Source organism: Rhinopithecus bieti, unplaced genomic scaffold, assembly GCF_001698545.2.
Source record: "Rhinopithecus bieti isolate Rb0 unplaced genomic scaffold, ASM169854v2 scaffold_51230, whole genome shotgun sequence".
Lineage (NCBI taxonomy): Eukaryota > Metazoa > Chordata > Mammalia > Primates > Cercopithecidae > Rhinopithecus > Rhinopithecus bieti.
Genome location: NW_016820119.1, coordinates 625,306 through 646,062, shown reverse-complemented (window position 1 = coordinate 646,062; position 20,757 = coordinate 625,306). Strand labels below are relative to the sequence as shown.

At 44.5% G+C, this 20,757-nt stretch overlaps 1 protein-coding gene across 2 annotated transcripts in view; it reads left to right on the top strand.

The window, feature by feature from the left end:
• Positions 1-552: 552 nt before the first annotated feature.
• The window catches only part of SUSD6 (sushi domain containing 6), a 105,135-nt gene continuing 84,930 nt past the window's right edge, over positions 553-20,757 (top strand). Inside the window, exon 1 of one of the 2 annotated variants that reach the window (XM_017859606.1) lies at positions 553-782. The gene's annotated coding sequence lies outside the window, so the exon portion shown is untranslated. Of the gene's footprint in view, positions 783-1,038; positions 1,144-20,757 lie in introns of those variants that run through there. The other variant, XM_017859607.1, reaches the window with a different exon arrangement.

Genomic DNA, 20,757 nt, shown 5'->3' with positions numbered 1-20,757 from the left:
CCCACTGAACCACAATGGCTGGAGGTGGGGCCCCGAATCTGCATTTTCACCCCCACCCACCCCCTGGGCAGCTTTAATGTTGGCAGGCTAGGAACCAGTTTGGAGTACTGCTTAACAGGGAGATAATAACCTGCTTCAGAGATAGGTCAGACGAGCAATTCAACAGCTAACAAGGCAACATGCGTCAAAAGCCTTGTAAACCTGACAGCAGTACAATTCTTTTCAAATAATAGTAATTCAATAATGCAAATAATAATAATAGTAAACGAACTGGAGAGCGCACTGCAAACGCCGCACAGTCCAGCAGAGTCGGTGCCACCACCCCATCCACTCCAGCGCAGAGGGACTGTCCCTTTAAGGACCCCCCACTTCCCCAACCGCGTCGCTTCTCCCGTGGGTACGCCCGGCTGCGGCGCGTGCGTGCGGGCTCCGCGGGGCGGTTGCGGCGGGGCGACGCCGGCGCGACGCCGTCGCTGTTGGCGTGCGCGCCTGGCCGCCCCTCTCCCGCCCTCCCTCCGCGGGCCTCCCCCCCCGCACGCGGTACAGTGGGATAGTGACGCTGGCGCTGCAACGCCGCCGCTGCGCCGAGTTCATTCTCCCAGCCGGCGACGCCCCGACGCTTCCCTCCCTCCGCCCGCTTCTCTGCCCACCGCGCGGCAAGAGCGAGCTAGACAAGGCAACGCGGGGGCCTCGCCTAGACAAAGGAGAAGGCTGCCGGGCGCGCGCAGCTGCGGCGTGGAAGCGGTGAGCGCCCCCATCCCGGAGGTCTCCGCGGCTCCCGGGTGAGTTGTCAGCCGCGGGCGGGGGCGCGGGGCCGGCATTGTGCCACCGACTCGCCCGGCCGGCTGTCAGGGGCGCGGGACCAGCGCAGCACCGCTCAGGAGTGACGCTTGGCAGGACCCGGGCGGCACTCGGCGGCTCCCCGCTCTATCTGCGCCTGCCGCTGTCACCTCGGGCGAACCGCGCGCTTGGGAGTCCGCGCTGGCGTGCGCGGCGGCGGGCCGCAGTGGCGGCTGCGGGCCGGGGGGACGCGGCTGGTTTGCGGCCGGGAACTTAGTGACCTGCGGTCCGGGGCGCGCCGTCCCGCGTCGCTGCCGGGGCAGCGCTGGCAGAGCCAGACGCCGTGCCGGTGGTGCAGAGGAGGTAAGCAGAGGCCCTCTGTGCCACTGTCATTACTGCCCTCAGCCCAGCAAAGCTGCGGGGCTTGCGCTGGGGCAGGCAGGGCAGGGTTAGAGAAGGTGGATTTCCTGAGGAAATCTCAGAGCCAGCCTATGCGCTCCGCAGCATTCTGGAGTCCCTGCGCCTCGGCAGCTCTTTCATCTCAAAAACGTCTCTTATTAACCAGGCTAAACTCCCCGAAACCAGCTCTTTTCTTTCAAAAAGTAGGCACGTACATACAGACTTTCCTTTTTTACGCTTGGTTTTGAGACCCCAGCTATGAGTGTGGATCTGACTCTCCCTCATGGGAGTCGTGGCTGGGGAGCTGCTGAAGTGGAGAAAAGTTACTCTGGACGAATTTAGGAGCAGGAGGGGGAGGTGGTTATGCGGACAGCAAGACCCAGGAGCAAAGAGGCGTCAACATAGTCTTGGTCTGGTTAAAGGGAAGTTGGCGTCTGGGCAAAGAGGCCTAAAGCTGTTGTTCCCACAGAATTTTCTTTCGGTGGCAGGCGACATGCTGGGCTTTGTTGCTCTTGCTAACTGGGCTCCTGTGTGCTCTTCCAGAGGTGCAGTAAGATTACTCGGTTCAATTAGGCCTAGGGATTTACCCCCTTTTTTGATCTACAGAGATGGGAAGTGTGGCTTTCCACCCTTCACAGTAGTTAATTCATTTCTTGCTGTTTTCGTTCCTCTCGTGTTAAAAAAATACATAGGAGTTACGCGCACACACCTTTTCTGTTTTGGGAATTCCACACCCAAATTGTCACCATCTAGTGGAGGCTAGTAGAGACATGTGCTTGGCACTGACTTCTGAGTTCTCTGGGCTTTATGTTTTTAGCTAGAAGCATATTCAACCAGAAATTAAAATTTTCCTGGAGTTGGGTGAGGTATTTCTGCATCTCAGGAAAGAAGGTATTTAATTAAGCAGCAATGATATGGAAAGGTTCTTGAGGACTTACAAGCTTTGTGCTAAGGGCTTTACTTTTTTGAACTTATTTAATAAACAACAGACTTTTGAGGTAGATATTATTATCCCCATTCTTCTAGTTGAGACCCAAACCAAACAAGTTAAATAACTCGCCTGTGTCAGATAGGTATCTCATGGTGGAGCCCACAGTCTGAACTACTAGATTATACTGCTGGTTTCTGGTTTGTTTACCTTTTGGTAAAATTGAACCTGGAGTCTTTCTAAAACCTTCTCAAAGCACTGCTGCTTCAGGCTGTTTCTCAGATCAGGAGCATTCTAAACTCTTTCTCCAGGGTACACACTTACGGTATGTTTGCATAAGAGTCATTTGTTCATTCTTTCATTCAGTACTCCCAAGTATTTATGTGATACAGAATGTATGCCAGGCACTGTGCTATGTATTGCAGGTACTGCATTGAGTAAGTCAGAATCCAGCTCTCATGGACTCACAGCCTTTAAGTCAATTTGTTTTGGTTTATGTTGTTAGCTTTCATTGTTGGCCATTTGCTGCTGAAAGAACTTCTGCCCAGCGAGTTAAACAGAGGACAGTATTGGTATGAGTCCTGATAGATAGGACTTCCTGTCTATAGAGTAATTTTTTGGATATTGTAGTAGAAATGGCATATGAAACAAATCCTCACTTACACCTAGATAGAGCCAGGTGCCAGGATGCTCAGTGTTTCAACACCTGAGAGCAAATCCACTGTCAAATGGCTGAGTTTGACTTCTTTCGCTGAAGCCTGTCTTCTGAAAGCCCAGAATTTGGTGAGATAGAAGAGGAAGAAGGGTGGAATGAGGTGTTACAGATGCAGGCTGGCAGATAAAGAGATCTCAGCACTTTGTCTGTTTTCCTGGCCAGTCTCTGAGGTGTGATGATTGAACTTGTGTTCTTTTTTATTTTTTTGAGATAGAGTCTCACTCTCTCACCCAGGCTGGAGTGCAGTGGTGCAATCTGGGCTCACTGCAACCTTCGCCTCCCAGGTTCAAACGATTCTCTGCCTCAGCCTCCTGAGCAGCTGGGACTACAGGTGCATGCCATCACGCCTGGCTAATTTTTGTATTTTTAGTAGAGACAGGGTTTTACCATGTTGGCCAGGCTGGTCTCAAACTCCTGACCTCAGGTGATCCGCCCATCTTGGCCTCCCAAAGTGCTGGGATTACAGGAGTGAACCACCGCGTGCGGCCTGAGCTTGTGTTCTTATGTAATGGTGCATCTCTCAGTAGGGGATATCCTCCTTTGCTCTTTTGCTGGGGCAGCAATTCCTGCGGCAGCCTTCCCTCTACATACACACACACACCCCTTCCAAAAGGTAATAATTCACCTGGTTGCATAACCTGGTTGCTTAAAAGTTAGAACTTCTTTCAAGTTTATTGCTACAAAGCATTGTTTCACTCCCTCCCTGCTTGTCCGTTTCCCACATAAAAACTTGACTTTTGCTTCAAATATTTATTTTCTTCTGCCCTTTTTTCATATCCTTAGCTCTTCTGACAACCACGTTACTACTGGTATCATTTGTGGGCTGGGAGAAATACAGCATCTTTAAAAAAAAAAAGTGAGGTACATACTCTTCCTCATTTCAGTACCAAACAAGTGAACTGTGGAGAATGAAGCAGAACCACTTGCCAGCAGAGAGGGAAGGCCAGAGGGCACACATGGTTGTCTTTCCCCTCTAGTTCCCCATTTACTAAGAGTTCACACTTGCAGGCCCAAACGTCAGCAGATCCACTGGGCCCAGGTTGTATAATTGCCATACATGAAGTGATTTATTAAGCTCCTGAATTGACATGCTGTCTCCTAGTTGAAGCTGACAAGCAGGATTTATTTTCCCTCTTTCTGTCTGGACACTATGGAAGTCTTGTTAGAGGGTGTTCGCTCAAGCAGTAGGAGAAAGATCAGAAGGAGCCAATAGAGGAAGGAACCCCATGTCTTGTCTTTTTTTCAACTTTGAGAGCAAACATTGCTTTGTTGCAGACTTGAATGTTGAGGATTAGGACATTTGGTTAAGGGTAAGCTTTGGGACAAATGCAAAACTAGGGGAAATAGAGACTTTCCCCAGGTTTCTCACGAGCTCCATACTACTCAGGAACCTTTGGGTGGACTGTCCTTGCGCATGAAGATCTGTTCACTCCACCCCTGGCTTGGATTCAAGGCAACAGCCATTGTGTGTCCCTTGGATGAGTGTAAGTTTGTGTTTCTGTGTAAGAACCTTTTATCTTAAAAAGTACAAGTTCTGGGGAAAGAGGTACCTCTTACAAGGCTTAGGTTTTCGCGGCAGAGCCTGTTAGGCACCTGTGTTCTTCTCGTGCTTGTGTGTCTGCGATGGTGTCCTTTTTCTTGCCTTTTTAGTTTTTTTTTTGGCCTAGAAACCAGCAGGGTTCCTCCATTTGCTCTCTCGTCCTCTGGTTCTTACTTGAGTGTGGAAGTCGCTCTGCTGGTGGACCTTGCAGTGGCACTGAGCTGGGTCACTTCAGCCATGAAAGGCCAACTGTGCTACTATCAAGGCTTGGGACAGTTAAGCATCTGAGAAGGTGCTGGGTACAGCGACAGCAGGAAGTGCAGCAGTGAGAACTGAAACTAATTTCACAGACTGTGGTGTTGCCTGTGATGTAGTCTCCCTCCCTGGCTCTTGTATCTCAAAAAGGGAAAATAACCACCCTTGAAACATCTGAAGGCTGCGTGCCAAGAATTCACACAGTACTCCTGAAACAGGATATTACTGAAGCATTTTTCTCAAACAGAAACAGATGTAGTTCCCTCTTACTGTCGCCAGTGTTAGTAGATCCTTAAAATTACCTGATAGCATTGTGCCCTTAAATGTACTCCCCCCTCCTACACACATACACAAGTGTTTTATTTTATTTTATTTTAAGTTTATGTTATTTTATTTTTTGGCAAAGCCTCCTTGCTTGGTTTGAGGGAAGTTAGCCTGGGATTCCTGATGACAGTAATAGATTCTCAGTGGGTTTGCAGACGGCAGAGGTGGTGACTGACAATTCTTTATTACTCAGAAGAGGATTTTCTCTGATGAAAAATGATTCAGGATTCTGCAGTTGGAGATTGGATACAAAACCTCAGGGAAGAGACACAAATAGAGATCTTTCCCAGCCTCCCCTTTCTTGCCACCCTTTGTAGAGTAGAGGGAATGTCTAATCTTTCCAAGTCCAACCTACTGCCAGTAGTGACTTGCCTTCACCCACAGAAATTTAAGATTAGAGTGTGGAGTTGCCCTTTATGTAAACTGTCCTTGCTGAAATTTTCTTTGGCTAGACTAGCTTCTGACAAAGACAGTAAAATGAAACTGGCTTCTGGGAATGGCATAAGAGCCTGTTTATCCAATTTTTCCTTTAGATTATTCTCGGTTGAGCTCAACAAACTAAGTGGACGGACGGAGGCTTGTAAAAGGTAACTGCAAAAAGGGAAAAAGGTGATTTTACTTAATTTCCTTTTTAAATTATAGCAGTCTATGCAAACTGTTTGAAGGAAGACTGAGAGATGTTTTTTGGTGGGGAAGCACAAGATTACAGATAGCTTGGAAAATAAAAGGGGAAAAAAATCAGCATGATTCTACCACCCTAATATAAACATAATGTATATTCTGTTTTTTCCATCTTCAGCTGGTAGTACCTGTACATTCAGCTTTGTATTTTTTTCACTTAGCTTTTTTTTTTTAACATGTCATAAAATTCACACATTTAAAGTACAATTCAGTAGTTTTTAGTATATTTACAGAGTTGTACATCTATCACCATAACCTAATTTTGGAACATTTTCGTCACCCCAAAAAGTCACTCCCTATTTCTCTACAATCCCATCTAGCCCTACGCAACCATTCATCTTTCTCTCTCTATAGGTTTGCCTATTTGGACATTTCATATAGCTGGAATCATATGATATGTGGTCTTTAATAACTGGCTTCTTTTACTTAGCATAATGTTTTTGAGGCTTATTCATGTTGTAGCATGTATCAGTACTTCATTCCATTTTATTGCTGAATGCTGTTCTGTTGTATTGATATACCACATTTTGTTTATCCATTCATAACCTGATGGACAGTTGGGTTGTTTCTGTTTTTTGGTTATGAATAATTTTGCAGTATTGCTAAGAACATGTGTGTATAAGTTTTTCTGTGGGTATATGTTTTCATTTCTCATATCTTTAAAGCTGCATCCATCCATATCTCTACTTTGAGGTTAACATTCTACTAGGTTATGCAGTTTGTTTGAGGAAGAACAGTGTTATAGTAAACTCTTGGCCCTACTGTGGTGTTGCGGATATTGCCCTGGATCAAGAAAAGGTGCCACCAAAAAAATTCCAAAACCCAAAAACAAAAAGAGAGAATCCTGTTTTTAAGTTTGAACTCTCCAGTAGCATTGTTTCCAAATATTTGGTGCAAAACTTTAACCATTGGTGAGAGTTGACAGACGCAATAGTGCCTAAATTCAATGCACATGTACTGCTGCTTTAAAAAAAAATAAAGAGGATTTTCAATGCGAAGCCTCGGCTCTAAATCTCATCTTTGTGTTTTATAGAGAGAACTTTACCATGAACCCCTAAAGCCTTCCTTATCAAATGTGATTTATAGTTCTCAGAAGCTTTTCCTTTTCTTGTGAAAAATTCCATGCCAGGGTTCTGTGCACCAGCTCAGAGGCTTCTGCTAGGTTGGGGAGTGGAATGCTTATTGACTAGAGAGCCAGCCAGCAAGATAGGGAAGAGGGAGAGGGGCTGTGAGTGCCCTGAAAATGTAGATCCGAGAAAGAGTGCTCTTTAGAGCAGCTGCCACAGGGCTTTTCCAGGTGGACCTCAGGTGTAACCTGAGGTTAAAAACAGATCATGCCAGACACAAAAAGGAGCAGATGGTGCTGCTTGGAGTGTCATTTCCTCTACAGGATGTGTCCCTGGGTGGTTTTACATCATGCCAACCATATTAATGAAATAATGCAACAGAATGTCTCCTTTTGCCCTTGTTCTAATTGGAACCACAGGTTGAGTTTCCCTAATCTGAAATAAGAAGTGCTCCAAAATCTTAAACTTTTTGAGCACCCACATGATGGAAAATTCCACACCTGATCTCATGTTTTGGGTCGCAGTCAAAACTACCTTCAGGCTGTGCGTATTAGGTGTATATGAAATACAAATGGATTTTGTGTTTAGACTGGGGTCCCATCTCTGAGATACCTGATTGTATATATGCAAATATTCCAAAATCTAAAATATTTGTGATCCCAAGCATTTCTGATAAGGGACACTCAGCCTGTACTAGCACTTGTGACCAGCTAGTCTTGCTTTCAATAGCTAGTCTTGCTTTCCCTGCTCCTAGATCCCCAGTAAAAGCTCTTGAAAGTGTGCATATGCAGGCTACCTAGTGATTTAACAGAGGATCAAGATAGTTACACTGCAGAGAAACAGGAGGGATAGGGCACATGCCCTTTGTCCAGCAAGACAGACAAAAACTAGGAACTTGAACTCTCTTCTCTGGGTTCCTGGATCTGGAGCCAAGGCCAAGGATCAGTTCTTCTAGAAAGTTTCCTCCTGTGTATGTGTAAATGTGTGTGAATGCAGCTGTAACTTCTCTGCCAAAATTCATTGCCAAAAATTTTGTGATTTGGAGCAGGACCTACCTGTTAATGCAAATTTGATTCCCAAATCCTAAGAGTTTCCAAAGGTTGAAGTGAGACGAGACTCGTAGTTGAAGATCCAGATTTTTCACTGTTGGTATCTAGATGCTACCAAAACTCCCTGCACGACAAAGTATATGAAGAGAGACTCTAGGCTCATGAAATGTTAGAGTTGGAAAAATGGGACTTTGGGGTTCTTCTTGTTCTACCTCCTCATTTTAAAGAAATGCAAATGGGAAATGGATGCTCAGAGCTGACTTGCCTGAGAGGTGAAAGGGCTAGTGGAGAAGCCAAGGCCCCTGATTCCTAGTCTAGTGCTTTTCCCTCCCGGTGTGATCACCTGTTTGTTTCTCCCCCTCCTTTGGGCCTGGACCAGGAATGGGGATTGGGAGTCCAGCAGGGTGTCGTGGTTCATATTTTTGGGAACAAATTCAAGTTACTTCTGTGATTGTAGTTTTGAATCTAATAGTGAAATTACAAAGGAAATGAGTCTTGAAGTCCAATTCTTCTGAAAGAAAACTGTTCTTAAAATGGGTGCAGAGCCCTCAGGGCCGCTCTGCCTATGGAGTAACCATTCTTTATTCCTTTACTTTCTTAATAAACTTGCTTTCACTTTAAAAAATTGTTGTAGTTGTGTTTAGACTGGGCCTGCTTAACTTTTAAATTTCTGTGCTGTGTATCTTTGCCATTCAAAAATGCTACCTGGCCCGGTACGATGGCTCACACCTGTAATCCCAGCACTTTGGGAGGCTGAGGTGGGACAATTGCTCAAGACCAGTTCAAGACTAGCCTGGGCAACATAGTGAGAGTCCACATCTCTACAGAAAAAAAAATAAAAATAAAAATAAAAATTAGCTGGGCATGGTGGCATACACCTGTAGTCCCAGCTACTTGGGAAGCTGGAGTTGGGGGATCACTTGAGCTTGGGAAGTCAAAGCTGCAGTGAGCTATGATGGTGCCACTGTACTCCAGCCTGGTGACACAGTTGAGACCCTGTCTCAAAAAAAAAAAAAAAAAAAAACCCACCTGACCCCAGGCCAATGGGTGTGTTCTCTGTCTGGGAGAACTGATCCTGCCCCCACACCCCATTAACCAACCAAACCCTTCAGAGCTGTGTCTCGACTTCCTTGGACTTACGGTATGTGAAATCAGCTACCCACCTAAATGCAGCGTGACCACACATCTATAACTGTATGACTCTAACCAGGCACGAAGGAAGCAGGTCATATATACTGGCTTTCCCTATCCCAGAAAACCAGTGAACAGAGTCTTGTGTTTAGTGTGGGTGCTGCTGTTTCAGTTGGCATGCTTGAGGCATTGCTAGGAAATTAATCAGTGGTATGTTATCTGGTCTACCCCTTTATCAATCCTCCATCTGCCTCCAGGTAGAAACTCTGCCATGGGAAGACTGTCTACATCCTTGTTTCTGTCCTGTGGGGATTTTGCTCGTTACACAGCAGAATAGCAAGAAAAACAGGCTCTGAGTTTCGTAAGAATTCATCGATCCGTCTTTCCTTTACATGTACCCTCAAGTCATAATAATTTGTGAGCTGATAATCTGGTTAGGCTATGATGTCAGGCTGGTGGGAGGCTGGTAGGTGGTTGCTGCAGAAACCAAAGGGAAGTAAGTCTAGTTGTCTGGCAAATAATTAGTGGATGCCTGTTCTAGGCACTAGGTATACAGTTATGAACAAAGAACAAAATGGACATAGTACTTGCTGGCGTGGAGTTAGCATACTGCGGGAATACTCACGAGGTTTTTAATTTGAGAGTAGTGTTGGAGGAGTCTTTTGTGTACAGTAGACCTTCAGCTTGACTGTTTGGGATTTGTCAGTTACTTCTGTGTTCCAAACCACAGTCACCCTGGAAGGGAAAAACTTGAAAAGTATCATTAGAGCGTTCCCCCTAGGCTCCCTATTAAAGAAATGAATTGTCTTTCTCTGCAGTGAGCTAGGTCTAGGAGTTTGGTGTGCTTTGAGGATTCCTGTTTCTTGCTTTATTTAATCAACTAGTTTTTAATCTGGGAATGTTTTCAGTCCTTGACTTATCCTATTTTTAATTAAAAGAAAAAAGGAGATGTGGGTTCAACTATGAGAAACTGGGAGAAGGGAATAGAGAGGATCAGTGGCATGAATTCCTTAGGGAATCTTTTTTCTTCTTCCATCTCCCTCAAGCCTCAATTTTAGATAGAAATGTGGATTTGTGAGATCTCTTTTCCTGATATCTCTGTGGCTTTACAACCTGCTGTGGGCAGTAAAGGACCTAGTTCCCAGTAAACATACGCCCTCCCCCTATATTTTATCTCTTTGGGTGGCCATCTCTGTGTAGGCCCTGGTTCCAGGCTGACGTTGGAAGTTCCCTGAGGTCGGTGACTGTCTCATCCACTTCCTGGTACCCCCTCCTGGATTAATTGGATGATTAATAAATGATTGACCAGGTGTAGGGGATTAAAATAAGTATAGGAGGGCAGGGTGACTTCGAGGTTATGAGCCTTGATGAAAAGGAATCAAAGAGTGGTATTATTGATGAAATTCTAAAAATGGAGTCATTTGGAGGAAGGCCTGGTTTGAGTGAAAAACAAATATAAACAGGGTGTTAAAAAGCTGTTAACATTCACCATGTTCACCCTGTCTGGTGGCAGGAAAAGAAGACAGCTCAGGAACCATGGCAGTGGGAGGTGAAGGAGAGAGACGGTATTGGAGGTTCTCCAGAATGTTTTAGGAAGGCCAGTCAAAACAAACTATAGGGCCCCTTGTTACGGGGCTGAAGACCAGAAAGTCATCCCTGCTAATTTTTAGGTAGCAGGTCTTTGTTTCTAGAATTCTGTTCTTTTAAAAGCCTCGGGAGGCATCATTTATTCTTGAAAGCCAACTTACACCTTTGCCTCTGTAGTTTGGAGAGAAATATATTTAGTATCCAGTGTGTCAGGTTGCAGGCAAGGAAGTCGTTGCAAGGAAGACTTTTGTCTTTGTTCTCCACAATTGAACTCTTTTTGGGGGGGGGGGCAGTTCTACTGGCTTCTGGGAATTATATAATTGTGTGGGTATCTCCTTTGAAGTCCTGTCCATGCTTTTTTAAAAGCACATCGGTTGAAAGAAGGTGCTCTGTTTACAAATGCTGACATGCCCTTTTTTCTTTGGTTATACATAAGCAATGGTAGAATGGGAACAGACTTTGGGGTTTTGCGTGTTGCTATCACTTTCTGTTGAATAGTGAAGCGTATTAGGAGCTCTAAATGCTAAAAGCTAGCAGCATGGAGATGGTTTTTTCAAAACAACACATCTGAACTCATTAATTGATCAAGTATTTATCAGATGCTCTTTCCCATATTACTAATTATCTCAGCCCACAGGCAATTCTTTGCAGCACAAAAAGGTTTAACACTTAATTATATATTTTTGAATTGTCTCTAGTGTTTTTGGCTTTTTTTTTTTTTTTTTTTTTTTTTTGAAAGAGGATCTTGTTCTGTTGCCCAGGCTAGAGTGCAGTGGTGCCATCGCAGCTCACTGCAGCCTTGACCTCCCGGGCTTAAGCGATCCTCCCACCTCAGCCTTCTGAATAGTTGGGACTACAGGCATGCGTCACCATGCCCGGCTAATTTTTTTGTATTTTTTTGTAGATATGGGGTTTTGCCGTGTTGCCCAGGCTTGTCTTGAACTTCCAGATTCAAGTGATCTGCCTGCCTCAGCCTCCCAAAGTGCTGGGATTACAGGCATGAGCTACCACCCCTGTCCCAGTGTTTTGGTTAGTCTCTTCCCTCATAGATTTCAACCCCCTTGAGGATGGTTTACGTTTCTCCATGTTTACTGTGCAGACTAAGCATCCATATTGATAGCAGTAAAGATTTCTTCCTTTTACAAACTGCTTTCTTTTCTTTTTTTTGAGATGGAGTCTCTGTTGCGTAGGCTGGAGTGCAGTAGTGCGATCTCGATTCACCACAACCTCTGCCTCCCAGGTTCAAGAGAATCTCCTGCCTCAGCCTCCTGAGTAGCTGGGATTACAGGCACCCGCCACCACGCCCGGCTAATTTTTATGTTTTTAGAAGAGATGAGGTTTCGCCATGTTGGTCAGGCTGGTCTCGAACTCCTGACCAGAAGTGATCCGCCCACCTTGGCCTCTCAAAGTCTTGGGATTACAGGCATAAGCCACAGCGCCCAGCCAAACTGCTTTCATGTAAGATATGACATACTGTCAGGAAGATTGTAGTCCCATTTTACAAATGGGAAAGATAAGACCTTTGGCAACCGGCATGCATTTGGCAGCAACTGTACTTGTATGTAGTAGTGATGTTAAGTCAGCTGGAGTTCAAACGCTAAATCAGACACTGGTATGATAGCACATGTTGAGAGATGAGAAACCTCCTAGGATTGCAGACTTGATTAACCTGCCAAGGAACAGCAACCAGCAACATGATAGCAATAGCCCCTTTTTGGTTCCTCCATCCCTATCTCGGCACAGGTACCCTAAGGTCAACATGTTTTTGTGTACTAATGGAACAAAAATGTAAACATGTGCATACAGTCATGTGTGGTGTAATGACATTTTGCTGCATATATGATGGTGGCTCCATAAGATTATAATGGAACTGAAAAATTTCTATCACCCAGTGACATTGTAGCCATGGTAAGGTCATAGCACAATGCATTACTCACCTGTTTGTGGTGATGCTGGTGTAAATAAATCTACAGCATGGCCAGTCGTATTAGAGTCTAGCACATACAATTATGTATAGTACGTAATACTTGATGATAATAACTGTGTTTCTGGTTTTTGTATTTACTATACTATGTTTTTTGTCGTCAATATAGACTGTACTCCTTCTACTTAGGAAAAAAAAAAAAACCCAAAAAACAGTTAACTGTAAAACAGCCTCAGGCAGGTTTTCCAGGAGGCATTGTTATAGGAGATAACAGTTCTGTTACTGCCCTTGAAGACCTACTAGTGGAATAAGATGCGGAGATGGAAGACAGTGATATAGATGATCCTTACCCTTTGTAGGCCTAGGCTAATGTGTGTGTTTGTGTCTTAGTTTTTTTTAACAAAAAAAAAGGTTTTTTAAAATAGAAAATAGCTTATACATAAGGATATAAAGAAAGAAAATATTTTGTCACAGCTGTATGTCTTAACCTAAGTGTTATTACAAATGAGTCAAAAAGTTTAAAATAATTAAAAGTTTATAAAGTAAAAAAGTCACAGTAAGCTAAGATTAGTTTATGGAAGAAAAAAGTTTTAAAAATGTAGTGTAGCCTAAGTGTACAGTGTTTATAAAGTCTACAGTAATGTACACTAATGTCCTAGGCCTTCACACTCACTCTTTATTCACTCACTTACCTAGGGCAATTTTCAGTCATGCAAGCCCCATTCATGGTAAGTGCTCTATACAGATGTACCATTTTTTATCTTTTATACCATATTGTATTTTTTTCTATGTTTAAGTATGTTTAGAGACACAATTACCATCATGTTAGAGTTGCCTACAGTATTCAGTAACGTATCTGCTGTACAGGTTTGTAGCCTAGGCCATGCCATGTAGCTGAGGTGTATAGTAGGCTATGCCATTTAGGTTTATGTAAGTTCACTCTGTGATATCCATACAACAACATTGCCTAATGACACATTTCTCAGAAAGTATCCATGGAATCAGAGTGACCCTGCTTCAGTGTCAGTTCTGCCACGTATCAGCTATATGACCTTGAGCAAATTTAACCTCTTTGATACTTAGTTGTTTTTTTCTGAGACGGAGTTTCACTCTTGTTGCCCAGGCTGGAGTGCAATGGCGCAATCTTGGCTCACCGCAACCTCCGCCTCCCAGGTTCAAGTGATTCTCCTACTTCAGCCTCCCAAGTAGCTGGGGTTACAGGAATGCGGCACCACACCCGGCTAATTTTTTGTATTTTTAGTAGAGACAGAGTTTCTCCATGTTGTTCAGGCTGGTCTCGATCTCCTGACCTCAGGTGATCTGCCCCCCTTGGCCTCCCAAAGTGCTGGAATTACAGGCGTGAGTCACCGTGCCTGGCCAATACTTAGTTTTATCATTTGTAGGATGGAAATGATATTAACACTACCAATTTATAGAAGGGTGGCTACCAAAGTATTGATGATTGCCTGGTGTGGGGAATTCTGCATGTGAATGGTAAAGGATAAAGGAGACTTTTAACTTCTTAAACTTTTGTTTCATTTGAATTTTTTACTATTGGCGTATATAACTTGAATAATTTATTAAAATTACATTTAAAAGTACTCCCTTGTAGAATTTTATGAAAATCAAATGAAATGGGATATTTAAAAAGATGTGTATGTGCCTGACAGCTAAAAGATATTCAAATGGTAGACTGGGGAAGTATTAATTAGTGGCTGACCCTTTTGTAGTGTTAGATGTTCTGTCTAGCTATGTGGCTCTGGGCAACTCTCTTAACTTTGTTAACCTCCAGCTTCTTTAACTGAAATTGGGAGTTAAGAGTAGTGTCTATCCCATGGGGGGTTTTGAGGATTAAATGATTCTAGACGGTTAAGCGGTTAACTCAGTATCTGGCACGTAGTAAGTGCCCAGTAAATATTAGCTGTTATCGGCTGGGCGCAGTGGCTCAAGCCTGTAATCCCAGCACTTTGGGAGGCCGAGACGGGCGGATCACGAGGTCAGGGGATCGAGACCATCCTGGCTAACACGGTGAAACCCTGTCTCTACTAAAAAATACAAAAAACTAGCCGGGCGACGTGGCGGGCACCTGTAGTTCCAGCTACTCTGGAGGCTGAGGCAGGAGAATGGTATAAACCCGGGAGGCGGAGCTTGCAGTGAGCTGAGATCCGGCCACTGCACTCCAGCCTGGGCGACAGAGTGAGACTCCGTCTCAAAAAAAAAAACATTAGCTGTTATCAGCTTTTATCCTCACAACTATGCTTGAAGAGAGGAGGCAGTTTTACCTACTTTAAAGTTACAGAAAATGAGGCACAGAGTAGTGAGTGACTTGTCCTAAGGCTAGATGTTGGGTTAGCAGCAGAAATGGGGCTGACTCCTGCATGGTCTCCTTCATGTTTCAGTGCAGCCCTGTCAGAGTGGGTGGCAGCAAACCACGGAGGCCTCGCGGATGTGCAGACAGGAAGCAATGGCCAGGCCTGTGGAGGTGAAACTCAGCAGAACATGGCCAGTCTGGACAGAGGGGGTTAGCAAGGGTCAATGTGGAGCTGAGTGAGTGAGAGAAGCCAGCTTCAGACCACATCCTTTTCCCACTTTCCAGGGCAGATGGACCACATCCAGAGTGATCAAAGGGAGAGGCTTGTTTCCCCTCTCCTTTCTGCCTCCAGGTCTTGTTGGTGGCACACTCTTTACCACTCCCTTCGTGGTCTCAGTTCTCTGAACTCTGTCACATCTAGAAAATTCAGGTCTGACCTTCTTTGTGAAACCGTCCCTGCTGCTGGAGTCCGCACTGACAGCCACACCACCTGAGTCTGCTCATCCTCTCCTGCTTTAAACCTGGATGGCCTGTGTGAGGACATCTTTGCTTCTCTAAGGAAGGCCTCTTTCCTTATACCACTTTAGCGCTCCCCGTGGTGTTCTACCTGCTCCTGGAACTATCTGCCTGTTGGTGGGACTGAATGGTTGAGTTGAAGCCAGTCTTGGTGGGAAATAGGTTTTGAGCTTCTCTGTGGGCTCCTCTTCTGCATATTTGCATTTTGAGAGGGGGAAAAAAAGCCCTGAGTGATTTCTGCCCAGTACAGTTTCCAGAGAGTGCGAGATTCTCCTCCTCAAACTCAGTCGTGGGACCAGAACTAATTAAGCACCCGGCTTCTCACCTTCCCACCTTGGGTTTTTACAGTACACTTCTTATCCTTGCCCTTTCTGTTTTCTGCTTATCAGACCTTCCCACATGTGCCCTGCTGTCTTCCTGCTGCACAGGGTTCATGAAATACCAATTAGTGAAAAATACAGACAGTGCAGTATCAAATTTTACCAAATCTCAATTGGCACAGTGGACTGGAAGATGGCACGTGCCATCTTCTTGCAGGACTTGATCATTTTTGGGTGTGCATGTGTTTCAAATATTCACTTTTCCAAATATGCATTTAATGGTGGCTGGCAAACCCCATAATTCACTTTTCATTTTCATTGTAGATATTCTTTGAATATCTTCTTGCTATGAGTATTGGGTTTCCATTTAATAATTCCCCATCAGGATCTGAAAAGTATGAAGGGGCCTACCTATGAAGCACCCATTTTTTCATGCTTAATACCAACTAAGTCACCAGACTTTTTTTTTTCTTTTTTTTTGAGGTAGGGTCTCGTTCTGTTGCCCAGATTGCAGTGCAGTGGCTTGATCATAGCTCACTATAGCTTCGAACTCCTGGACTTAAGTGCTTATCTTCCCAGCTCAGCCTCCTCAGCAGCTCGGATTACAGGCAAGCACCACCACACCGGGCTAATTAAAAAAAAAAAAAAAAAAAAAAAAAAAAACTATATAGCTACCTAGTTATATATATAACTAATATACTATATATAATTTTGTCTTGCTGTGTTCCCCAGCCCCAGGTTGGTCTTAAACCCCTGGCCTCAAGTGATCCTCCTGCTTTGGACTCCCAGAGTGCTGGGATTACAGTCATGAGCCACTGCAACTGACCTATCACACTTCTTTAGAGGACTCTGCTCTGACTCCCTTTGGCCTGGCAACAGGTGGATCCTAGAGGATGTTAAAGACCTCATGGAAGGGACCCTGTTAACTTATTGCAAAATAAGAATCTTCATTGGAAAAGAAACCCTCCCACTACCATGGTAAAAGTCCCTATAAAACACAAGTTGTTCAGGACTTTTATTATGTTGCTCTAGTATTTATCTGGTTTTTGAAGATAGTCTTGCTTAAATTAATTCTGATTTCAAGAGTGATGACTAAAAGTTTTGGAGGCGGTATTTAGAAAACAATGAAGCTCTGGGTTTATTTCAGGGCTAATCATGAATTTGCAGGAGCAGCTTCAGGACACCAGGGAGAGAGGCATGGCACACTGCCTTGGAGCTGTCATTAGGATGCTGCTGCCTTTTAGGGACATACTGTAGGGAGTCCTTGGTCTATGTAAAGTTGTGCCTGCACCTTACCAGAAATTAACCAGATGGTATTTGTAGTAAAAGTGGCAGATATTCTTGCTGTTGGAATTAATTTTAATTTTTTTTACATGTAAATGTGGGATTATGGGACTCTTTTTTGGGGGGTCTTAGTCTCATATGGAAGTGCTGCTCTTACCTTACAGAGACTTTATTTATCCCTTACTCTTGCCCAAATTGACTTTTTTTTTTTTTTTAGACAGAGTCTTGCTCTGTCACCCAGTCTGGAGGGCAGTGGCGCAATCTTGGCTCACTGCAACCTCTGCCTCCTGGATTCAAGCGATTGGTCTGCCTCAGCTCCTACATAGCTGGGATTACAGGCACCTGCCACCACGCCCAGCTGATTTTTGTATTTTTAGTAGAGACGGTGTTTCACCACATTGGCCAGGCTGGTCTGGAACTCGTGACCTCAGGTGATCCACCCACCTCTGCCTCCCAGAGTGCTGGGATTACAGGCATGAGCCACCGCACTCGGCCCTAAAGTGACTCCTAACTCTATTTTCCCATCCCTTCTGATCACTTTCTCTCAGCACAGGTGTCATTTGTGGTGGCAAAGTACAAAGTGACCAGCCTTCTCTCTAGTAGAATTTGAAGGTTGCTGATGGGGCTATGTTGATGATAAGGCTGTGTGCTTGCTACAGAGATACTGCTGGTGATGAAATTATGCAACATTTGAGTCATTCCTTTGGGTTAAGACATCTGTATTTAGCAGGTATTATACCTAGAAAGAGTGTCTATATGAGAGTGTCCTAGAAAAGAAAGAAGAAAAATCCCCCTGGGGAATAGGACAAGGCAGAAAGTATTGGATGTGTGCCCTATGCCAGGCAGTGTGCTGAGTGCTTTAACTCGCTAGGCTGATCTTCACTGGATAAATCAGGAAACCAAGCTCTGAAACATTAAGTACTGTAATTTACTGTATTGGAACTAGAACCAAGGTTGGAGTGATTCCAAAGCCTGTGGGGTGTGTGTGTGTGTGTGTGTGTGTGTGTGTGTGTGTGTGTATGTATGTGTGTATGTGTGTGTGTTTTTTGGAGACAGAGTATCACTCTGTTGCCCAGGCTGGAGTGCAGTGGGGCTATGTGGGCTCACTGCAGCCTCTGCCTCCCTACCTCAGCCCTCAACCCCAGTAGCTGGGACTACAGGCACACACCACCACACCCAGCTAATTTTTGTATTTTTTTAAGAGATGGGGTTTTGCCATGTTGCCCAGGCTGGTCTTGAATTCCTGGACTCAAGTAATCTGCCAGCCTTGGCCTCCTAAAGTGCTGGGATTACAAGCATGAGCCACTGAGCTCAGTTCTGCTTGTGGTTATTTTATGGCAGGTAAAGCATATGTGGATTAGAAAGTTGGGTGGGGGATGAGGTGGTGAGAGAGGCAGAGAACAAATGCCTGGAGAGAGGAGGGTAGGGCCAGGTGGGAGCTGCAGTGGAGGAGCACTTGGGAGTGAATGGCCCTGGTGAGGATGTGGAAAGGAGGGGTTGGTTAGTAAAAACAAGCTGAAATGGAAGAGAGGGTTGGGGGTCTCTTGAAGGGGTATAATGTTGGATGATAGCACTTCTTCCCTGAGGGGTGAGGGATGGACCAGAGGAGCCTGGAGGACCAGATAGCCTCTGTATTTAGGTAGATGGCCGTTGGGCCCCCACAGGAAGCCTTTTAATCCGTGGTATTTATAGACTGGCCTGTACTCTACTGAAAGGCAGTTACCATTTCAGTCAGCGAAGGCAACATTATCTGCCTTTGAAACACCACCTCCATGGATTCCCATTTGGCCCAGTGGGAGGGTCTGGATAATGCCCATTATGTTATCCTAATGCCTTGCTACCTCAGAGGTTGTTCAGGGGCACTTCTACTGTTTCTCCCTGAATGACCTCTGGCTGCCCCTCTCTTGCAGATACTCCTTTTCCTCTCAGGGATGAGTTGGAGCTGGGACTGGGAAAGGCAGCCCTCTTGTTTCTGTTCAGATTGGCCAGGAATGCCCAGGAATGATGATTCTGGTTTGCCAGCTTCTTGCCATGAGGCTGGGGTTGCTGTGTTTACAGCACAACCAACCCTAAAGTCAGTGCAATTCACTGTGGATTTATTGAGCACCTGCTAGTTCGTGTGTGTGTTGGGGGTGGTATGTGAAAATGATGGAGGCAGGTCTCTGACCTAAATGAGGGAGGATGGGCAAACAGCTCCCACAGTTGGCAGTTGAGCCAGTTCCTTTTCCTTCTCGTAGGAAGTGTCATAAACATTGTCTTGTCTCATTTGCATGGTTGTTGAGAGGTTTGAATATAGTGGTAATGAATTGAGACTGCTTCTAAAGGTATTAAGCTCTCGATTTATGTAAAACTTTCTTCAGTATTACTAGCCAGGCTGATAATAAAAGCTAACATATATTGAATGCCTTCTATTTGCCAGGCACTGCTCTAAGTGCTTTCTACATATTAGCTTATTTAATCTTTATAGCAACTTTGAAGTAGATTGCTTGTGTACCCACTTTATAGGTAAAAGAGGATAAAAAAAAAACTTGCCGAGGATAGCACAGCAGTAAGTAGCAAAGCTCGGCAGTCTGAATGTTTGGCCAAACACCGGCCACTGTAAAGATCTTGTGGAAGTCGGGGAGTAGAGGTGGTCTCAAGGGAAGGCAGCAGCCAGGACCTACCCTCAGAGACCAGCAAGGAGCAGAGAAAGGTCAGGCTGGTGCCTCAGAAAGCATCAGCATTTCTGCACAACTTAATTAAATTACTGAAACCTTTTCTGAGCTTGGAGCCATCTTTCTTGGAGAGTAATACAATTGAAACAGATAATTTAAGCCAAGGAGGAAGGACCGAATTGGTGAGCTCGCATATGTAGATGGACACTTACTGACTCTGACCGAAATGCAGAGGAAAAACCTTAAAGTGATTCATGTTTATTCAATTTCCAAACAAGTGCAAAGACCCAGGCAGCGTGCTTCGTGTTTGGACTCTTGAAGAACACACATGGAAAAAAAAAGAAAAAAACCTCTTCGTCTCTCAACCCTTTTCTAAGTTTTATTAAGAGTGTATTAATTTGAGCATTAATATGCATGTATCCATCTTTGGCAGTTATTTTCCAGAAAAATCAAGCTCATTTTTTGAGGCAGCTTCTAGCCAGGTTGTTTCAGTTGTGGAGAACTGGGGGCAAGCATACCTGCTCATCATGGAAAAGGCAATCTTAAATGCATGTCTGTAAAGAGGACTCTGAGAGTTCATGTTTCGGAATTCTTGTTTTACTCCACTCCAATCTGTCAGCAGCTTTCTTAACATGAGGTGCCTGTGACTTAAAGTGATTATCTGTTTCCTTAGCAATTCAGGGGACTTAACCATCATCTAGTGACCTGTGTCCCCAAAGCTTGCAGCAGCTTCAGAAGTCTCCTAGAATGCCCCAAGGCAGTGTCACTCAAAGTATGCTGTAGCATCACCTGGCCCACCTTAGACTTTCAAAATCAGCTCTCACATGTACATGTTCAACTGGCTTTCTGCTGCTTGCTCAAATCCAAGTCCCATCCCACCTCAAGAGGGTGCATAGCTGCAAGCTGCAGGGGAACAATCTTCAGAAATTCCCATCTCTTTATGCTGATGCCTCCTAGTCCATAATACATCTAGGATAATTTTAACATTTAAAATGAATTATGTTATATAATGTGGAATAAATTTCAGCTCTACCAAGATTGCATGCTTTTGGGTCAGACTGCTTAGTTTGATATCTTGGTCTCATTACTTTCTATCTGTGTAAGCTTGGATAGGTTATTTAGTGTCCCTCTGCTTCTGTTTTTTGTTTTGTTTTGTTTTGCCTAAAAATGGAGATAACAGTACCTACCTTATAAGGTTGTTGCAAGAATTAAATAAGATATTAGATGTAAAATGCTTATATCTGTGCACAGTGAATAAGCACTCAAATGCCAGTTAATGATAATGATTCTGT